The following is a 10,168-nucleotide window of genomic DNA, read 5'->3' on the forward strand; positions in this document are numbered from 1 at the left end:
AAGCTCTAAGATTCCCGCCAGTAGAACCATTCATTTTAATTCCCAAGGCCTGCCCTTGGCCGGTGCTGGATCCCTACCGCAACCTAGAGAGGAATTAACAATCAGAAGCCAGTCAATTGAGTGGTAATAATGGTGGTGGTACTCTAAATATGGTTAGAGGTTTTTTGAAATGGATCAAAACCGTGGGCTGGCTGTGTCCAGCTTCAGCGATCCCAGAGGCTGAGGCAGGCAGATCACAAGTTGGAAGCTAGCCTGGGCAATTTAACCAGACCCTGTCTCACAAGAAGAAGAGCTAGACATAGTTCATTGGTAGAGTGGCCCTGGGTTCAATCCACAGCAATACACAAACACACATACCAACCAAAGCATTTGAAGAGCTCTCAGAGGCCAAGTTCCTAGTCATACTACCCATAAGAGCCCTCATTGCTGTCCCCTCCCACTGGGTCAGACTCAACACTAAATAGCCTCCCTCAGATTTCGGAGAGATACCCTAGGCTCCATTCTCCACCAAGCAAGGTTGTGTTCTGACCAGGACCTCCCTTGAGGTCCAGCTGCTGGATAAAATGACTCTATCCTCATCTAGGATATCACTTGGGCTTCTCAGAAGGAGGTGAGCTGGGAGATGCAGAGCAATAAACACTAATATTACTAGGTTTGGAAGCCCAAAGTGGGCTAGTTCCAGTGGAGCCAAGCTTTAAGACAGGTTTCCTAGGTCCTAGAAAAGCAGCTTGCACTGCTCATAATGCCTCCTGTCTGAAGGGTTGGCCTCTTGCCCTCTCCTCCCTCCCTATCACTGTCCAGCTGCTGCTGTGCTCCTTCCACCCACAGCTTTGTGACTAGTGAACAGCCCCGCCCAGTGTACAGGGCTCCTGAGCCTCTTCATGAAACCGGCCTACAGGATTATCCACTTGAAGGGGGTGTGCAGCATCTAGGAATCCTCCAAGAGGTTCATACATGAAGCTGGACCAAGAAAAAGAGCCAGACAGGAGGCAGAGGGAAATCCAGAAAGGAATTCTCCTCACCCCAAAGAGCAGCAAGTGGCCTGGTTAGATGGCATGAGGGCTGGCCTAGGCAGGAAGCCAAGACTTTCATCTTGCACCTACCCCCAAGCTGTGTGACCTTGGTCAATATCCCTGTAGTAAAATGAAGGGATTGAATAAAGTTAAGGATTTCAAAAGTGTACTTAGTGGTAAGAAACCTCTTTTTTATTTTTTTAAGTGAAATTTGAACAAGAAGCCCAGAATATAAAAAGATGAGTAGTGTCACTGGGATATGGCAAGGGTTCAGAGCCTTGCCCATCCCCACTGTCCCCACAGCCAAGAAACCCCTGGTCTCCTCTGTGGACCTTGAGGATCTGGAAAGATCCAGTTTGAAAAGCATTGGATCCAGTGCTACCTTCCTTCACTGCCCTTTGGTGTCACTTTCAGTTGGTTACAGCAAAGGACCCACCTTGCCCAAGGCCCAGAGGACTGCTGGGTGATTGTACACTGATGCGGAAGAGGACAAATCACTTTTCCTTTTTCTCCCAGGGAGAATATGAAAGGAGCTGGGCAAAAGGATTGGGGTTAGCCAGGGAATGCCCTGTCCTTTAACCAAAGATGACCTTTCTTCCCCTGGACAAAGCTGAGGACAGTTCCAGAGATGGAGAGGTATCTTGAATGGCCTCCCTGGTGCTCGCCTCTCCAGACTTCCTTAGACTCTATGATTTGGGAGGATCTAGGGGCTGCGTGGGCATTTTGCTCTTTACCTAATAGCCATGTGGTACAGAGAATGCTCGGAAATTATACCATCTGTTAATTATCCTTTGAATTGGAGTTGGGTAATGAGACTCTCATTTCTGATGAAGGCCCAAGCCAACACATGGAGAAACTGCAGCTCTCCATTCATCTGACTTCCTTTGTAGCTAAAATAAGCCTTCTGGGTGGGAGAGAGGGCAGCCTGGGCTCCGGATCATAGGATATGATTCTGTAGCCCAGCATGAGGCAGGAGTAGCCAGGGAAGGCTCAGGCACTAGAGCCCCCTCCAGGTGAGCTGCCTTTCTGCCCAAGGCAGACAAGCTGGGGATGTAAGTGATCCTTCCCTTCATCTCCAAGCACCTTGGGAAAATAGTACTTAACCTTACCCCTAGGGGCACAAAACAGACAGCTGCCTCCTCTATCCCCTCTCAGCCCCCTCAGTACTTCCACCCCACAGAAGCAGAAAAGATACTCTAAGTCTTCCATGCGTCACTGGAAGTCTCAAATGAGGGGTGTCCCTGATGATGAGACCCCTACAGGAAGGACTGTCTGCTTTAGGGAACCTGCCAGCTATAAGGAACCTATAGGCCTCCCTTCTGCCTAGGAGAAAACCAAGACACAGTGAGGTCCTGTTATTTGTTAAAAGGAAACTTGCTGCTCTTCTAGTGTAACTCTTCCTCTTTCTATTGGAGGCTTAAAAGGAAAGTGACCTGCTGAGCTAGCTCTAGGCTATTTCTATGACAAGAACACACTAGGAGAAGACTTGATCCTGGCTCTGAGCCCAACAGTATATAGTTCAGAAAAAAAATGCTCCAGGAGCACCTAGGTCAGAAAAGGCCAAAGAAGGTCAGAGAAAGAGCTGTGAGAGTGCAGAAAATCCCAGAAGACTTCCTGGAGGAGGTAGGATTGGGACTACATTTTGAAGAATTAGGAACAAAGTGGGCATGGTAGCATGTGCCTGTAATCCCAGCGATTTGGGAGGAGAGGCAGGAGGATGTCAAGTTTGAGTCCAGCCTGGGCAATTTAGCGAGACCCAGTCTCAAAATAAAAAGCAAAAAGGGGTGGGAATGTAACAGTTACCCCCCACCCCCACCCCGCCAGGTTCATTCTTAAGTGCTGGGAAAAAAAATCAGAAACAGCATTTCTGGCAAGAGGAATTCATCAGCAAAATGGTTTACCCTATAAGTTATGTGTCTTCTCCAAGGTTACACAATTGCAATTTAAACCCAAGCAATCTGGCTCTAGACTCCATACTCTTTAACACAGTATACTATGAATGAGTGAAAGAAATGAATACAATGTGTGGCCTTTGCTGGAGCTGATTTGGGTGGGTCTGTTGTGGCCCAGCACACTGGAGGGGCAGACAGGAGCCACGTTAGGAAGTACCAGGTGAGTTCTGTCTTGGACAGATCCTTGTGGACTGAAGTTCTGGAACTAATGGTCCACTGGAGGGAAGGGTGAGGAGTTAGGCTGGGCTAAGCTGTGGTCTTTGGTAAGTTGGGTATATTAAATACATTTTCTACTTATGATATTTCTTGTAACATAACCCCATTGTAAGTTGGGAAGGATCTGTATTTGGCTGCTGATGGGAAAGTTCAAGGTGATCTTTGATGGGCAAGCAGGTCAGTTTCTCTGGCAAGAGAAAACGGTGGTGACAGGCCCTGGCACCTGGTCACATTAGCCTTCAGTCAGGCAAAACCATCTAACACAAAGCCTATTTTATAATAAAGTTGAATATCTCATAGAATTTATCAAATGTAGTCCTGAAAGTGAAAAAAAAAATAATAAAATAGTTGTATGGTACAATTTTGCACCATTATAAAGCTGGAAAATTGTGTGAGTTGAACCATTATATGATGGAGACTGTATTTTTAAAAAATAATATAGGAAAAAGAGAAAAATAAATAAATAAAATTAACACAGAGGTGGGGAGTGCAGGTCAATGGTGGAGCACTTGCCTCGCATGGGCGAGGCCCCTGGGTTTGACCCCTAGCACTGCAGAGGCTTCCATGAGCCCTCCACAAGGTGAACAGTCTTCCTTCACCATGAGCTCCCACCATAATGGACTATGCTGCCACAGGCCCAAACAACAGATCCAAGTGACCATGGACTGAAATCTTTAAAACTGTGAGCCAAAATAAGCCTTTCCTCCTTAAAAAGTAAAAAAATGAAAATTAATTAACATTCTGTAGGTAAAAAAAAAAATCTCCTGTCTTTGGATGGAACTGGAGATTATGCTTTGAAGTAAGCCAATCCCACAAAACCAGAGGCCACAGGTTCTCTCTGACGCTCTGAAATGCAGATGCTAACTCACAATAAGGGGAGAGGGGTAGGGAAAAATGCAAGTACTTTCCATTAGATAAAAGGAAATGAAGGGAAGTGGGGGTTGAGAGTAGGAAAGTTAATAGAATGAATCAGACATTACTTTCCTATGTTCATATATGAATACACGACAGATGTAATTCCACATCAAATATAACCGAAAGAATGAGAAGTTATAGCTAGGTGTGGTGGTGCATGCCTGTAATCCCAGCAGTTTGGGAGGTTGAGGCAGGAGGATTGTGAGTTCAAAGCCAGCCTCACTCAGCAAAAGCGAGGCACTAAGCAACTCAGTGAGATCCTGCTTCTAAACAAAATACAAAATAGGGCTGTGGGTGGCTCACTGGTTGAGTGCCCCTGAGTTCAATCCCTGGCACCGCCTCCCCAAAAAAAGAGTGGGAAATTGTACTCCATATATGTATAATATGTCAAAATATATTCTACTGTCAAGTTTATAAAGAAATATATCAAAACTAAAAAAAAAAAAAAAAACCCTCCTTTCTTCAACCCCTACCACTGCAAAATAATAACAATAATAAAAAGTCTCTTGCAGATCTCTTAGGGGTACAGTTCAATGGTACAGTTCTTGCCTACTATGCATGAGGCCCTCTGGATTCAATTCTCAGCACTGGAAAAAAACAAGGATAAAAAAACTCTTGCAGATTTTTTTTTTAAATTTTTAAGTATTCAGAAAAAGTAAAACAATGGTATAATAAGCCAGGCACAGCGACACACACCTGTAGTCCCAGCTACTTGGGAGATTGAGGCAGCTGGAGATCACTTGATCCTGGCAGTTCTAGACCAGCCTGGCAACACAGTGAGACCTCATCTTGAAAGGAAAAAAAAAAAAAAAAGAATGGCTTAATAATCTCCCCCTAGTTTCCACATTTGCTGACACTCTGCCTTACCCCTTACAACTTTTGGAGATGATATGAAAATAAAGTGCCCACATAATGGTGGATCAACTGAAGGCCCCTCAGCAGGCAGGTATTGAGAGGGAGAGTCCTTGCCTTCTGCCACGTACCCACAGACCCCGAGCACAGCCAGGAACATGAATGAGAATTCCTGGAATCATTGTATATCAAGTTCTTTCCAAATTCCTGTCTCCCAAAGGTCTAAGCTGTCACTTTCTTTTTTTTTCTTTCTTTTTTTTTTAGTTGTAGATGGACACAATACCTTTTATTTTATTTATTTATTTTTATGTGGTGCCGAGAATCCAACCCAGGGTCTCACACATGCTAGGCGAGCATTCCACCACTGAGCCATGACCCCAGCCCTAAGCTGCCACTTTCTTTATATATATTTTTTTTTCTTAAGTTTTAGGTGGACACAATATCTTTATTTTACATTTATATGGTGCTGAGGATCGAACCCAGTGCCTCGTGCATGCTAGGTGAGCACTCTACCACTGAGCCACAACCCCAGCCCATAAGCTACCACTTGCAAACCAAAAGTTTATGTATTACATTTAGTCATATGCCACTTAAATTTTATTTTTTTTTCTTTTCTTTCCTCCCTTTTAAAAATATTTTTGATTTTTTTTAATGATATTGACTGGGTCTAGGTCAGTTTTATCGTTGGGATGCCATATTCTGTATGTATTTGATTCTAGGACCCCTTATGGTGTCCTTCAGAATAACATTAGAAAGCCTGGAATCTAAGCATGTTGCTCCCTTTTGGAAAAACACTTCACTGAGCTTTTCTGTTGTACCTTGAATAAAATCCAAGTTCCTTGTACAGATCCACAAAGCGCCATGTGGAGTGGCCCGGCCTCTCTTATCCCTCCTCTTTCGCACTGTTCTGGACACCCTGGCTTCTATCCAGTTGTTGAACATGGCAAACTTAAATGCCTCTGCTTTCATGTATGGCAATTTGGAATTACATAGAGTATGTACTTGTTAATTTACTTGGCTATCATCAGTCTCATTGGTAGTAAGCTCAGGACCGGGAGAACAAATGTGTCCTAAATATCTAGCACCTAGCATTAGTAAATATCAGTCAAACGAATATGTAGATGGTTGGATGGATGGTTGGCTGGCATAGAGGGGCAGCAAAGTGTTCCTTCATGCCTGGAACCTCCATCTGGTGGGCCAGTGGAGTCTCTGGGCTGCTCTGTGAAAACTCTTGAATTCATTCACTTTAACCACCAAACTGTTTCCAATGCCAGCTACATGGCCTGATGTTCTAAATGTTAGATTTTCTTTGGGGCTTAATTAAAGATGACATTAGATGACTTATCCTAGTGATAGGTTCAACTCACAGTGCCAGTGCTATTTTGTTGAGAGTAGCTCAAGACTGGGCGTGGTGGTGCATGCCTGTAATCCCAGTGGCTTGGGAGGCTGAGGCAGGAGGATCGAGAGTTCAAAGCCAGCCTCAGCAAAGTCGAGGCACTAAGCAACTCAGTGAGACTCTGTCTTTAAATAAAATAGAAAATGGGGCTGGGGGTATGTCTCAGTAGTTGAGTGCCCTGAGTTCAATCCCCAGTACCAAAAAAAAAAAAAAAAAAAAAAAGCTCAAAAGGCCTAGCATCCATAGTGGTGTAGACTCCAAGATCCAGCTGAGATCATTTTCAGCCCTGAGCACAGAGGGAAAGAGGTGGAGTCTGCTTTGAGCTGCAAGCAGCAAATCCAAAAGCAAAGCCTGCGATAACTTAGTTGTGGAAGTTATCAGAGCAGACCAAGGAGGGAGCTCTGCCCAGCCACAGGGCTAGGTGGCTGTGTGAGAGGTATACTGATAACAAGATTCTGGTTTTGGCCTTAAGGGGCAGCCAGTCTAATGCAGAGATCATTGCTGTTGCAGGGCTATATTCATTAATATTTTGTGGAGGGGTGGAGGAGGTAGGAACGTTTTTTTGTTGTGGTGGTGCTAAGAATTAAACTCAGGGCCTTGCACATGCAAAGCAAGCACTCCACCTAAGAGCTACAAACCCAGTCTTAGGAAAGGCCTATTTATTTATTTATTTATTTATTTATGCAGTATTGGGGATTGGACCAGGAGTGTTCTACCTCTGAGTTACACCCTCAGCCCTTTCTTTTCTTTTCTTTTCTTCTTCTTCTTCTTTTTTTTTTTTTTTTTTTTTTTTTTTATTTTGAGACAGTGTCTTGTTAAGTGACTGCAACTGTCCTTAAACTTGTGATTCTCCTGCCTCAGCCTCCTAAATTGTTGGGATTACAGGGGCGGACTACTTTAATAAGGAAAGGCTTTTTCAAGGAGCTGGCATTTGGACCATCTTGAAAAAGGAGGAGGAATTCCACATAGGCACAAGGAAAAGGCAGAGTGAATGGCACAAACTAAAATGGAGAAATGTGTTACCGGTGCTGGGAGATGAGACAGGAAGCGTCCAGGGCAGACACAGAACCTGTGGTGGGCAACTGCAGAGCAGACAGCCAGCTAATCTGAATGAGGGCCACATTTTTTTTTTTTTTTTTTTTGAGAGAGAGAGAATTTTTTAATATTTATTTTGTAGTTTTCGGCGGACACAACATCTATATGGTGCTGAGGATTGAATCAGGGCAGCACGCATGCCAGGTGAGCGCGCTACTGCTTGAGCCACATCCCCAGCCCAAGGGCCACATTTTGATGAACATGGATTCTGGCTGAGAAGTCTGGACTTTGTAAGTTTAGGGAAACATCTGAAGTTGGGTTTTTTGGGCAGGCAGGGGAAGGACAATTATGGCTGAATCATTTGGTAGGCTATTCTGGCTCCAAGAGCAAGGTGCACCCGCAGTAGGATCTGGGAGCTTACAGACCAGTAAGGAGGCTGAGGCTGCTGTCAAGGGGGCAGTGATGAGGACTCAATGGGACTGTGCAACAAATCTGCCTGTGGAGTGGTCCAGGTGACTCCCAGGGGTTTCTTTGGGGTGAAACTGAGATTGGGAGTGTCAGATGATCAGATTGGGAGTGACTGATGGAGATGCTCAGATAAGAAAAACTGTGTTTGGGGGCCCTGCAGTGGTGATAGAGCACATGGAGAAAGTGCATGGGAGGCCTGACAGCTGGAAACCAGCATTAAGAGTCAGGTGTGGCCTCTTTCCCCTGCCTACTTCTCCAGCCTCAACCCCAAACCTCCCTCAGTCTGCACTCCAGCCATTCAGGCCTTCTTCCTGCTCCCTCATGCTGCTCTCTCAGTCTGGAACATTCCACATTCTGAGGGGGGTGGAGACAGAAATGCTGATGAGGTAGCAGAGCCTGCAAGTGTCCGCCCTTGATTAGTCTTTGGGGGAAAGAAGCCAGATGGGATGGTAATTTGACAGGAGAGGCAAGAAGCTGCCTGGAGATGGGGAATGTGTGAGCAGGTTGGTACCGAGGGGAAGGGATGGTAAAGGAAGGGACTCGAGGGAGAGGGGAGGTTCAGGAGAGAGCTAACTGAAGAACAAGGAGACATAGAAAGGCAAGTGGCAGTCAGTGAGACCTAGGGCACGAGATGACAAGGGCTGGTTCTGCAAAAAAAGAATTAATTTTTTTTTTTCTCTAAGATGGAAGGGAAGGATGAACACTGTTCTAAATAGAACTTGATTCTTCAGTTTCTTTAGGACTTAAACAAATCTTCCTGAAGGGCCATACCTTTGCATCAGCAATTTATGATGCCATAAAAATAATGTCTCAGACATATTTGAGAGGTCCTCATGGAGGGAGGGAGCCCCATTCCTATGTGAAGGGACAGGGGACGCCCTCCAAAATGCAGGGCATGTGAACCAGCCAATTAGAGCAGCTACAGGACCTTCACTCCAGAAAATGGGGCTTCCGCAGAGGTCGCTGGGACCCCTACCTCTGAACCGGAGGTTGAGAGCAGGCATCTGGGTCTTCTTACCTAGCAGGTCATTGGGGGAGCAGCACATTGCTGGGTTTCTGCAACAAGAACCTGCCTGCAGCACCCCCCCTCCCCGTGGGGGTGCTCTTAAAAGGGCGATGTTAGTGATGGAGGCGTCAGCCCCATCTGGGCCTGGCACAGTTAGGGCTGCAAGAATGCACCCCCCCCTTTTGCGCCTATTTGGGAGGAGCTATGGGGGGGGGACCCCATGCAGGGAGAAGACTGGGGGAGTGGAGCAGGCCCCTCATCCTGGCACAGGCTCTGACATGCAGCACATTTCTCTGGGGCCCATCCCAGCTCTGCCTGTCAGACTCATCCTGGGAGTGCAGCCAGGGCCGCCCAGGGACCCCCGTGGGAGGTATGGGGGTTGGGGAAGAGGTGTTCTTAGGACCCAGGGTAAACCGGAAAAGCTCCAGGAAAGGAAAAACAGGGCAGGCAAGTGTCAGTTCCTAGAAATGAGGTTTCAGTCTAGGAGAAGCCAATGGTTGGCCAGTTCAGGTAGACCCCCCAAGATTCATGCTGACCCCCCCAGTCCCCACCTCCACAGTTTCCTGGCTCTCTCATGTGTGTCTGGAAACCTGGCTTCTAGTTGACTCTTTCCTGGTAGAAGCCAGACCAGGTCCCAGTGTCTCCTCTTGCCTGAAGAAGCATCCAGACATGCATCTTGGGCACTGAATTCCTGGGTGTGGGAACCAAGGATTGGTGAGGGACCCAAGGCTCTGACTCACTCCACTGGCTTCTGGGGGTTTGTTTGCTGAGGTAACCTGGTAGCCGAGGTTGGAGATGGGGCAGGTCAAGTTGCCAGGGATGAGGGCATCAGCCGTGGGTTGTGAAGGCAACTACTAGGGTGGAGTCAAGGTTATCTGGGCCTGTTCCCAATTGCTCAGCTTCCAGGTGGGTCAGCCCATCCTAAACAAGGCTTGCATCAGCCACAAGCCACTGCTTCAGGGAGAGGAGTCTGGCTGTCATTTCACTCTAGGGGAAGGCAAGCCACACCTTTCCCAATAGATTGAGGTCTTTGCAAGCAGGGACTGTGCCCCTTCTTTTCACAAGCCCTGCTCCCAGTGTCTGGCCCAGGGTCAACACTGTAAATGTCTGCATGACCACCTGCCAACATATTCTTGCAGATGAACTGGAGGAACCTCGGCCACTACTATCGACCATTCTCTCCTCTGGCTTCAGGAAGCAGGTGTGTATGTGTGTGTTCTAACAGACAAGTTGGTTCACTCAGCAATCTTCCTAGCCCAGCTCCCCAATGGATCATACCAGGAGTCTGCACAGGGTAGACAGGGGAGGGTTTGCA

Source organism: Spermophilus citellus (genome assembly GCF_964194105.1).
Source record: "Spermophilus citellus genome assembly, chromosome: 9".
Lineage (NCBI taxonomy): Eukaryota > Metazoa > Chordata > Mammalia > Rodentia > Sciuridae > Spermophilus > Spermophilus citellus.